The sequence below is a fragment of the Rhinolophus sinicus genome, chromosome 4, assembly GCF_057876585.1.
Source record: "Rhinolophus sinicus isolate RSI-liver-muscle chromosome 4, RSI-T2T, whole genome shotgun sequence".
Classification (NCBI taxonomy): Eukaryota; Metazoa; Chordata; class Mammalia; order Chiroptera; family Rhinolophidae; genus Rhinolophus; species Rhinolophus sinicus.
In genome coordinates, this window is record NC_142504.1 from 86,456,685 (window position 1) to 86,467,911 (window position 11,227).

Consider the following 11,227-nt stretch of genomic DNA (forward strand, 5'->3'; position numbering starts at 1 on the left):
GAACTCATAATTGTTAGAAAATGAAATAGGTTAGAGTGGAGGGATTGCCAGGTGGTCAGGAAGACCTCTCTTGGGACGAAGAGGCAGTCCTCAAATTCTATATGGGCTGATCTCTCTAAGGCCCTTTCCTCAGGAATATCATGATTATAATATAAATAGCAAGGTTATTGGGAGCATTAAAGGTAACTTTAAAAGGGGCCTAGTAAAGTGTCTGCCATATAGTAATAGCAGTAGATAACTATAATCTATAATATAATCTTCTAGACCAGGAGTTGACCAGCATTTTCTGTGAAGGGTCAGATAGTAAATATTTTTGGTTTTATGGAGCATATAGTCTCTGTTACATCTATTTAACTCTCTATTAGAGTGTGGAAACACCCATAGACAGCATGTAAGTGAATGAATGTGGCTGTCTTTCAATAAAACTTTATTTACAAAAATAATAAGCAGGCTGGAATTTGCCCACTGGCCATAATTTTATGACCCCTGTTCTGGAAAATATCTACCTATATAGATAGATATCTATATCTATATCTGTATCTATATATCTGTATCAATAAAAGAATCAGTAATTGGAGTATAAGGGAACCCAATCAGCAAATGTGGCACTAATTCTGTGATAAAAAGCATCCAGAGAAAGCTCAGGGTGACAGAAACTTGTCTCTACCCTGTTGGACAGAGAGGGACTGGACTGTCCTCACCACCCAGTCTTTTCTTGTTATAAATCAGAAGAAGTCCATGGCCAGGGCCATCCTTCTGTCAGACCAGAAGCTGCAAAGGGATAAAGTGGAGTCTGTGGGGTGAGAGAGAGGTGGTTTATTTGTTGGGAAAGTAGCCACAGGGTTCAGAGCTTCTCAAGAGCATAATATTGCAGAAGCATCTCTCTCTCTCTCTCTCTCTCTCTCTCTCACTCTCTCTCTCTCTCTCTCTTTCTTTTTCTCTCTCTTTTTAATTTTAAAATTTTAATACAGTTCAGATCCGCACGTCTAGTTCATTTCAGCTCCTTCACTGACACACCTGGTGGCAGGAACTGCTTCAGTTCCTCTGCCTTCTCTTTGTGGTGACCAAGGTGTAAAGATATCTGCTGCATCAAACTTTAAACCTCACATTATCCTTATCTTTCTTGATGTGACAGGTTTGTCCTTTTGCCTGGCTTTGAGCAGGAAGTACTTGATTTCCTCAATTTTGTGAGGCAAGGCTATGAGGCGCGGAGAGCGCACGGCCACACCTCCCAGACACACTCATAAGAGCATCTCTCAACTCTGGGTTCTCAGTATGTCACTTTATTTTCCTTCAAACATGTCCACTTATTGGCCCATTTATCCCCTTTCTCTGGTCTGGGTTAGAAGTTTTGAAACTATCAAGTAGTCTCAGAATCATCTGGGAGAGCTTACAAAAATGACAGATTGCTGTGCCCTAACTACTCTGTGCCCCTCCTCCTCCATGCTGATTCAGATACAGCTATGGGGGTGCTTGGGGGTCTAAATTGTTAATATGTACACACTGTTAATATGTTTAATATGCCTCAGTTCACCTTTTAAGAGTAAAATCTGTTTGAGCAAAAATTGGTTCAACAGGGTAGCTCCAAACCAGAAGCAGTTAGGAGCACTCTGCCAAATGGAGTCCGGGGAAAAACCTGCACAGATAAAGTACAGAAAACAAAGACAGGAAATTACTTGATTGACTATAGCTTAAAGCCTAGTGGGCTATTTGGGATTAGTTGTCCTTAGCGTTTTGATTTTGTAAACTTGAGACATTCACAGGCATAGATTTTGGCTTACTTAGCAGGCCACCACTGCATTAGCACTATATCGATGTAATAGTCTCCTTGTTTAGTTAATTTAACATACCCTAGCTCATTAAGCTGACACTTTCTGAGACATACTGCTCTAGGATAAAGAATTGTTTGGCATTTGAGAGATATAGACTGACATAAAGGCTGGGCTCGCTCTTTTCTGCCCTTTCTCTGTCCTTACCAGGCAGTTCTGCCACCATAGAAACACCTCTCATTACTTTACGTGGTCAGTTGGGTAACCAGGGAAGTACACTGCAGAACTGAGGGTGATGAGAGGGAATTGGGAGGAAAGAGAAGTGGAAGCACGCATAAAAAGTATGCAGACGGGTGGGCTGCCTGCCTCAATTTGCCCTTGAGCCTTGGCCCAGACTACGGAAACTGGCCCAGTGTTAGGCGCCCCCTATTCATATGACAACCACTGCTGAATAAGCAGTGGTTGTCATATGAATCATGAGAGAAAGTGTCAACAATTTCACAATTAAAACATACACATCTTAAAAAAAAATACTCATCTTGCATATTTCCCTCTATCCTCCTCTCCACACGAAAAGGTAACTAAAAGATTACTCAGAACTAACTCAGCATCATTTTATTCTGAGAAATACTGCTCTAGCATAAAGAATTGTTTGGTGTCAGAGATCTAAATTGGCATAAAGATAGTATTTATGGCTTAAAAATGGCATAAAATTTTTTTTTGGAAATTGGAATATTAAAGGGACCAGGAATTAGGCATGTGCATTTGTGTTTATAGTGAGTTCATTTTATTTTATGATCATAGGTCAAGGCTTTATGTAAATCTTAGGATTTTTCACTGATGTAAAATTATTAGCAAGGTAAGGTAGCATGGTAGTTAAGATTCTGCTTTTTTTTAGCTGATTGGCATTGTAAAAACACCTTCCTGGGCTTTAGGTTTCTCATCTGCAAATTGAGAATAATACTGCCTCCCTCATCCATGCATGCATACATATACAGTGGTACCTGGGTTTTCGAGCATAATCCATTACAGAAGACTGCTCGAGTTCTGAAACGTTTGAAAACCGAGGCACGGTTTCCCCACAGAAAGTAATGCAAAATGGATTAATCTGTTCCAGACATTTAAAATCAATCCCTAAAACTGCAAATTCAGCATGAGTTTTACTATCTAATGATACCATATATCCATAAAATATATGGTGTTCGTAAACCAAAATGTTTGTCAATGGAGACATTCGAAAACCGAGGTACCACTATATATGTATATAAATTTTATATACATATACATATACATATATATATATATATACACACACACACACACACACACACACACACATACACATACATATATGGATATATAAAGGGGTAGGAAGTATACCTGCTAGAACAGCATTAATAGATAGTACTGCTTAAGACCCGCTAGCTATTATGGACCAGGGCATCATACACTTGATCTGGTACTGCAGAAAAGTAGTAAATCCTGCACTGATCTTATTTTTTCACTTTAAAAAAAAAAAAAAGTAACAAGAGCTAAGGTTTTATTGTGTTTGGTGGGAACTTCTTATAGAATTATGGAATACAGGGCACAGGTATTTCAACAGAGTGGCCAAAATCTGGAGCTAGACAGAGTAGCTCAAATGACCTCTTCACCACTTGCTAGTGTATTGTGAAGGACAAGTTGTTAAGCCACTGGTGCTCATGGACAGTTTCCTCATGGACAAAGCTGGGGTGATAATAAGATATATATAATTGAATTCACAGTGGGATGGAGAACTAATATATGGAAAACCCTTAGTTCTTGCCTCACAGTAAGAGCTCAGAAAGTATTAGTCATGGGTATTATTTCAACGTAAGAGGGGAAGTGATTGACAGAGGAAGGGGATGGGACACAGAAGGAATCCCATGGCTCAGCAGGGAAAAGGAGGCCTCGTGACTGATTTGGTGCCTGTTTGGATCAGTCTCTTAAAGAATTAGCAAAAATAACCCATACAATGTAAATTAAACTTTTATGTATGATCCTTTGTTTTTGTTTTTGTTTTCAAATGTCCCTTTATCCAATTGCTAAATAACTTGTGTCCAAAACAGAGCAAGCAAACAGATTAAAAATTAGGTCTGGCTCAACTTCATTTTCTGAGTCTATGTTGCTTTTAGTGAACATGCAGACCCGACAGGGACCTTGTGTGAGCAACCTTTTAGATCATCTGTGAATATTGCATTCTGCCTAGAAGTGCAGAGTAGGCTGAGCAGCACGTTTCCTGTAAATACTGGGGCAAGCACTTACATTTTTAGTTTTCTTGGTTTTTTTTCAATTAAAATTTATTGGGGTGACAATGGTTAGTCAAGTTGCATAGGTTTCAAGTGTACAATTCTGTAATACATCACCTATATATCACATTGTGTGTTCACCACCCAGAGTCAGTTCTCCTTCCATCACCATGTATCTCATTCCTTTTACCCTCATCAACCACCCGCCATCCCTTTTACCCTCTGGTAACCAATAAACTATTGTCTGTGTCTATGAGTTTTTGTATCTTTGTCTTGTTCCTTTGTTGCTTTCAGTTTTATATCCCACATATCAATGAAATCATATGGTTCTTGACTTTTTCTGTCTTATTTCACTTAGCATCATAATCTCAAGATCCATCCATGTTGTCGCATGGCACTATTTCATCTCTTCTTATATCAGAATAGTATTCCATGGTGTATATATACCACATCTTCTTTATCTAATCATCTATGGAAGGACGGGTACCTACCAAAAAAATCTGAAAACATTTATCCATAAAGATATATGTGCTCCGATTATCATTGCAGCTTTATTTACGTTTTTAGTTTTCATTTGGTTACATTGGTCTGGCAAGAATTGTTCTTATTTTCCAAAACTAAACAACACTGCTGAGGGCTTCAAATAGAAATGCAAAAAGGAACAGTACTCTGAGATTCTAAATTTTATTAGTGTGTACCTCAAAACCTGTTCTATTTTCATATTTACTGCCATGTTTGTATTTGTGCAAGAGCTTATTCTCATTTTATGCATGGACAAATGGATCTGGCCCAGTGGCTGTCAGCATAAGGCCTGGGCCAAAATCCTCACTGGTGACTTGCAGACCCTTCAGAAGCATGTGTTTATTACTAAATCATCCACTTCTGACTCCAGAGGAGCGTGGGGTTCTGCAGGTTACAGGCATTTCATACATTTTGGTTGAACAACTTTCCTAATGAATTTTTATTAAGAAAAAAAAACACAACAATGTACATGCCAAGGAGGGGAGAACATCAAGATATTTTGGTTTGAATATTTCCAAGGTTATAAATGTGTCAAAAGATAGGTATTGCAAATGATTAGGAAAACATAGATAATATATGTTTGTAACATGTAAAAGAATTATTTGAAATGCAATGTGAAATAATGGGCCTGGGTGGGAGTGGGAGGCAAGGAAAACACAGGATTCAAAATTAGGGGACCTGGCTTCTTGTCTTGGCTGGAACACTTAGGAGAGTCCCAAAACTCTGAGCTTCAGTTTCAGAATATGATTATAAAACCTTCTGTCTTCTCTACGATATGGATCAAATAAATCAATATCACATATGACAGTGATTTCCTAAAAGCTTGCCAAATTGTCCACTAAAACTTGTATTTCTAAACATAAATATTATGTGCCTTTACGTATGTACTATATTAAGAGTACCTGTGCAGTTTCTTACATTCTGCTTTTTATTTAGTGATGTATTGAAAGGGGCTTGAGGTGGTGAAGAGGGTGATAAATGATTGTGTCATGTTGGTTTGTCTAACTAAACCAGGCTTTCCTTTCTGAGCATCCATATCTGCCTGTATATTTAGGATTCATTTCAAGTGTCACTAGAGCTGGCCTTCTGTCACAACACCAGCAGTGATGTTTAGATTAATTAGAAGATGTTAGTGGCACTGAGAAAGGTGCCCTTTGAGCAGACCTGCTGTATTGATGGGCAGATCCCCAATTCACAAAGGTCTTTTCTGTTTCCAGCTGCTTCTCCTTACCCTCCAGGCTTCAGCCTCCCCCAAGGGTCACTGTGGCTAAAAGCATCTGCAGCGACTCCCCCGGGGCCCATGAGCAGGAGAGGGGTGGGCTGCTGTGAGGAAAGATTCCCAACTATACGTGGCTTTGGGAAGAAGGACACACCACACCAGTTAAGCCCTGTGAGAAAGAAATCCTATCCAAACATGACGTTGCAGGCACCAGTCAGAAGTATGACTTCCTGTTTAATTCAAAGATCTTATGCAGAAATCTGAATTTGACCTTTGACATTGGCAGTATCTGTAGCCGAGCTGTGTAATAATGAAGAGAAGGAGGATACTTGATTTAGGAGTGGGACAGGCACATCATATCATTCCTGCTGCTCTAAGGTCCAGCACCACTTCACTCTTCAAGGGACACACAGAGTACAAATGTCACATTGTTACATCTTCCAAAGGAAACACAGCTCATGAGGAATTCTTATGTCATAAGCAAAACTAAAACAAAACCCAACACATATACCGTGTTATGAGGCGGCAGTTTTATTTTCAATCAGGTCCCTCTCCTGTGCCAGGCCCACTAGAGAGACTTCAATGGTCTTTTTTCCCAGCTTCATATATTCTCCGTGGTCTGGCGTGAAATGTAAGGCATCCCTCCTATGTTTCTATAGTGGACAGAAAATGTGTGCAGTAATAGACTTTTTTGTTTTTAATAGCTGTTTATGAAAGATTCCTTATAATGAAAGGTTTGTCATAGGGGACCTTGTTATAAGTTAGGGTTGTCAAATGAGGTGAAAATTGTTCCCTGGTCTTATGGTTGACTGTTACAAGCAAAGCGTTGATTGTAGAAGTTTCATTTTATTTCAAATATAAATATTTTTAACTTTTACAAAGTCTTCTTCCCTGTCCATCTTCCTGCTTTCCATTCTTTGCTGTTGGTTGGATATGTAGGTGTTATGCTGTTGCTTTACAGTTCACTCATATTTATGGGTCATTGTTTAACGTACTATTTCTCCTCAGTATGATTCAATGCTCCCTGGCATCTCTTTCTCCCTCTCTGAAACTCAGACCTCTTCTCTTTGACCTGCGTGCAGCTGGAGGGTTAGGTATTCCAGTTCCCTCTGCTTTTATTTTGCTTGAGGGTATGGAGAGCAGGAGCCTGGGATGTGTTGCTGGCCTTTGAGATTGGGGTGCCAGTTTGTGATTATTTTCTGCAATATCACTGATAGTCCAGTTTCATAACTCACTACACTTAGGCAGGATTGGATGCCACTGGTATTTGGTGATGGGAAATTTGTCTAAAGATTCCCAAATCACCCCCGTTTCAGGCTGGACTTTTTGATAGTTTGCTTTTGACAGAGGCAATGAGACCCAGTAATCCATTTCTCTTGAATCCTGACCCTTTCCCCCAGCAGCTTTGCCTGTTTCCCTCTTATAAAAGGCAAACATGACCAATGGGGCTCCCAAGTTTGGGCTGCTGTGTTGTAATCAGGGGTGGGGTGGAGGTAAAGGAGAGGAAAAAGTGGACAGGACTTGAAGAGGGGGATGCTGGCTGAAATCTCCACTTATTTTTGTAGAAAACTTGCCCTGGGTATCACTGTCTTCCTGCCTTTACTGTTCAGCCTTTCTTTTCCACCAGAGAACACCCAAAAAGTGAAGTCTATCTTGACAGTGGTTCTATTTCTGGAGACTTATGAGGGCAGGGACTTGTATTCTTAAAGGGCTATGTACATACTTACTCCCAGGTGGTTCACCCGCTCCTCATTCTCCCTTCCAAACTAGGGATTTAAGAGTGGGGTTTTCAATATTATTTCCCACTTGTCTGTCTTTGTTTGAATCTATTTCCTGAGAAAGAAGTCCCATTAACTTGTGACATTGACTAAATTTTCCTGGCTCCCACTCTTCCATGTCTAGAGGACAAAGCCATTCCTTCCTTCCTTGTTGCTATGCTGCTCATGTAATAACTTTTGGTTTTTACATTTAGGAATTTAATTTACTTTTGGGAAGGGATGTCCCGTGATCCAGCCTTACTTCATCTCCTTCCCCAGAAATTCATGCACATAGTCAACAGAGAAGCCAACAGACACGTGTCACTCCAGTAACATAGCAGTGTGTCTTCATCCTCTACAGGACACAACCGATCTGCTTAGCATGGCAGGTTAGGCCCTGCACATCTGACTCCTTCATTCCTCTCCAGGGATCTCTCTTCATTATCAGATTCTGTCCTCCAGCAACACTCAACTGCTTGAGTTACTGTGCATACCATGCTATTCCATGTCTCCTCTGTCCTCACGTGTTGTCTCCTGTGGCTGAAAAGCCCTTCACTGACACATCTTTCTTTCTTCTTCTATCCTCTCCAAACATACTCAAAAGTTTTGCCAAGTATTCCCCACAGCTCTAATCTGTTTGACCATCTACCCCCCAGCTCTCCCCTCCCCCACCACGGCAGGGACTGCCGTCCTTTGATCTGTCGGGCATGTTCTTCTCATGACATGTTGCACTGTTACTCTTCATCCTTTTGTATTATAACCATCTGCACTTCTGTCCCTCTGCTCCACTAGATGAGACACGTATGAGACTCTTGAGAGCTGGCATACATTTTCTGTACCAGAGACAATGCCTAGCACATAGTAGGTCAGAGAATACACACTGGTTAAAATGACAATTAAAATGAGCTGAGTGGGTTACTACTCTATGGTGTTTACTTCATGGCATACCGTTGAATCCTTCCACCAGCAAAGAAACAAAGAAAAAATATTGTGAAATCTCTGGCCACTTGTTCTGTCACTGCAGTGGAGTACCTTAAATAAGTTAGAAGGCATTTCTCACAGGCAGCCTGATCAGATCCATCCCTCAATAAACAAATATGAGAAATCCAAACTTCCAAGGGACAAAACATGTGCCAACCCCACACTGTGAGTAATAGCATTCACTCTCTGTGGTCTATGCATTTATTGTATTTTTTCGCTCATAGCATTAAAAAGTCTTGAATTATCTTTCTTTCAGTGAATGGCCTCTGAAAGAAAAAAAAATGAGGGGAACTAAAACATTTAATATGTAAAGAAAAATAGTTTTCTAGCAAAGAAATAAAAACAAAGAGATTTAATTTCTAAACTCAATGGATTATCCTAAATTCAATAAATGTTATTGCCGAACTCTTAATTTTAAAAGACTTGCCATCTAATAACATTTAATGTTAAAATGTCTTTTAATTGTTCAGAGTAAATAAAACTCGTAATTACCACTAGGTATTTTATGAATGTGGTTGGATTGCTCACAAAATTTAATTAAGCTTTGGATCCTCATGTCACCCCTTCTGGCCTAATGAATTGGAGCCTTTTCAAACATATCTCAGGTAATTTCTAAGAATCAAAGTGGAGGAAAGTCTCCAGAGACAGTTGTTTCATTACCCGTGAAAGATTTAGCTGCACTTTTATCATATTTATTTGTTACATTTAATTTGAACATGAGACATTTGAGAAAAATACCATCAAAATTTCCAAAAGACCAGTGCTGCTAATTTAGGATCTTTGCTACAAGAGAATGGACAAATACAACTGGGTACAGACAAGTATTTTTTTTTCAAAGTAGGAAATTAAGGTACAATAATAGGCAGAATAATGCCCCCCCCCCCCAAAGATAGCCACATCCTAATCATAAGATCCTGTCAATATGTTTTGTTACATATCAAATTATAGAATTAAGTTTGTAGATGAAATTAAGGTTGCTAATTAGCTGACCTTAATATAAAAAGCTCATCCTGTTTAACCATCCTGTGGGCCCAGTGTATTGAGTAAAGTTTCTTAAATGTTGACGAGAGGGGTTGACGAAGAGGTCAAGTGTTACAGAAAGACTTGAAGGTGCTAAGCTCCTGGCTTTGAAAATGGAGGAAGGGGCCACTAGTCAAGAAATGCAGATGGCCTCTAGAAGCTAGAGTAGGCAAGGAAATGGATTCTCACCTAGAGCCTCCAAAGAGGAACACAATCGTGCCAATACCTAGATTTTAGCCCACTGAGACTTCCAACCTATTGGACTGTAATAAATTTGTGTTGCCTGTGGTTATTGTTTCAGCCACAATAGGAAACTAATACAGGTGCATTTATACAATGTAGTACTACACAGCCACTAAAACTAATACTTAAGAAGAATACCTGATGTAGAAAATATCAATAGTATATTGTTAGGTCAGAAAAGCAGATGAGGACGCACTATATACAATAATATCAAATACACCCATTTAGATAAAATCTGAAAGATATAAAATGTCATTCATTTGTTCTCTGTGGATCCTGGGATTATTTTGTCCTTTTTTTTCTGTATATCGCAATTTTCTTTTGTAATCAGAAAAATGAAGCATTATTATGTGATTGACCTTAAAACTGGACATGTTACTCTACCAGTAGCATTTTAACTCTTAAAAAAAAAAGTTTTCAAGAAGAGCTGAACTGTAATTAATATCGTAAGCTTCTGTAGGTTAGCTTGTACTCAATCCTTACTTTACCAAATTTCTGCATCCCAAACACACGATTTCATTATTTAAAAGATAAATAACATTAATGTCTACCTGCTTTATTCTTGGATCTTTTCTATGAACTAAAGTTTGTAATCTGGGCCATATGAAATTAGAAAGTATTTTTATCATACAACAATTAATTTTTGCATGGTATTTGTATTAATGGTTTCAGCATTAATTACACTAATCACACTAACAGGGATAGCACTTATATAGTGCCCAAGACTGAAATCTCGTGTGAATGAACTTACCTTCTCAGTTCAGAACTTACCTTTCTAAGTTTAGCTGAGTGATCCCTTTTGTCCTTTTATACCTGATTCACTGCTGACACCCATCCTTGTTAAAAAGTCAGACTTCTCTTCATGCTTTACGTATTTGATTTTCATTAGTGGTGAGTTTCATTGTTGCTTTTTAGAAAGAAAATTAAACCTCTATAAGCAGAATAAAACTCTCAGTGTTTAGTCAAATGATTTATTTGATATCAAGGGCATATTTAATAACTGTTATTTATCTAAACTAATAAAACTGCTAAACTTTAGTGTAAAGGCCTGGTTCTAAGTCACAGTGCTAAGTGTAATTATTTAGTACCTGGGAGGCAGCAGATTACAGGTGACAGGTGTGCCTAGGTTCAAACGATCGCTTCACATCTCACCATTTCTGAGCTCCTGGCAAGTTGGTTCACGTCATGAGCCGCCTTTGTAAAATGGACAATGACTATCCAGATCTCCTGGGGTTATTGTGAGAAGTAAAGGAAACAACATGTATTTCCTTGTGTAAGTGGTCAGTAAATAGTGGTTATCCTTATATCTGAATCCCCTTTTTTTGGAGTGTTTATTTGAATGACATAATTTAAGAAAATTCAGTAACTGCTTGTGTTTGTATTCTCCGTGGTTATTTCAAGTGTAATACTTCTTATTAAGTATGATAAAGTAATACAATTTGTGACCAG

At 38.8% G+C, this 11,227-nt stretch overlaps 1 pseudogene; it reads right to left on the reverse strand.

Annotated features, from left to right (window-relative positions):
• Nucleotides 1-991: 991 nt before the first annotated feature.
• On the reverse strand, nt 992-2,010 carry LOC109452085 (large ribosomal subunit protein eL38 pseudogene; annotated as a pseudogene).
• Between the last annotated feature and the right edge of the window lie 9,217 nt (nt 2,011-11,227).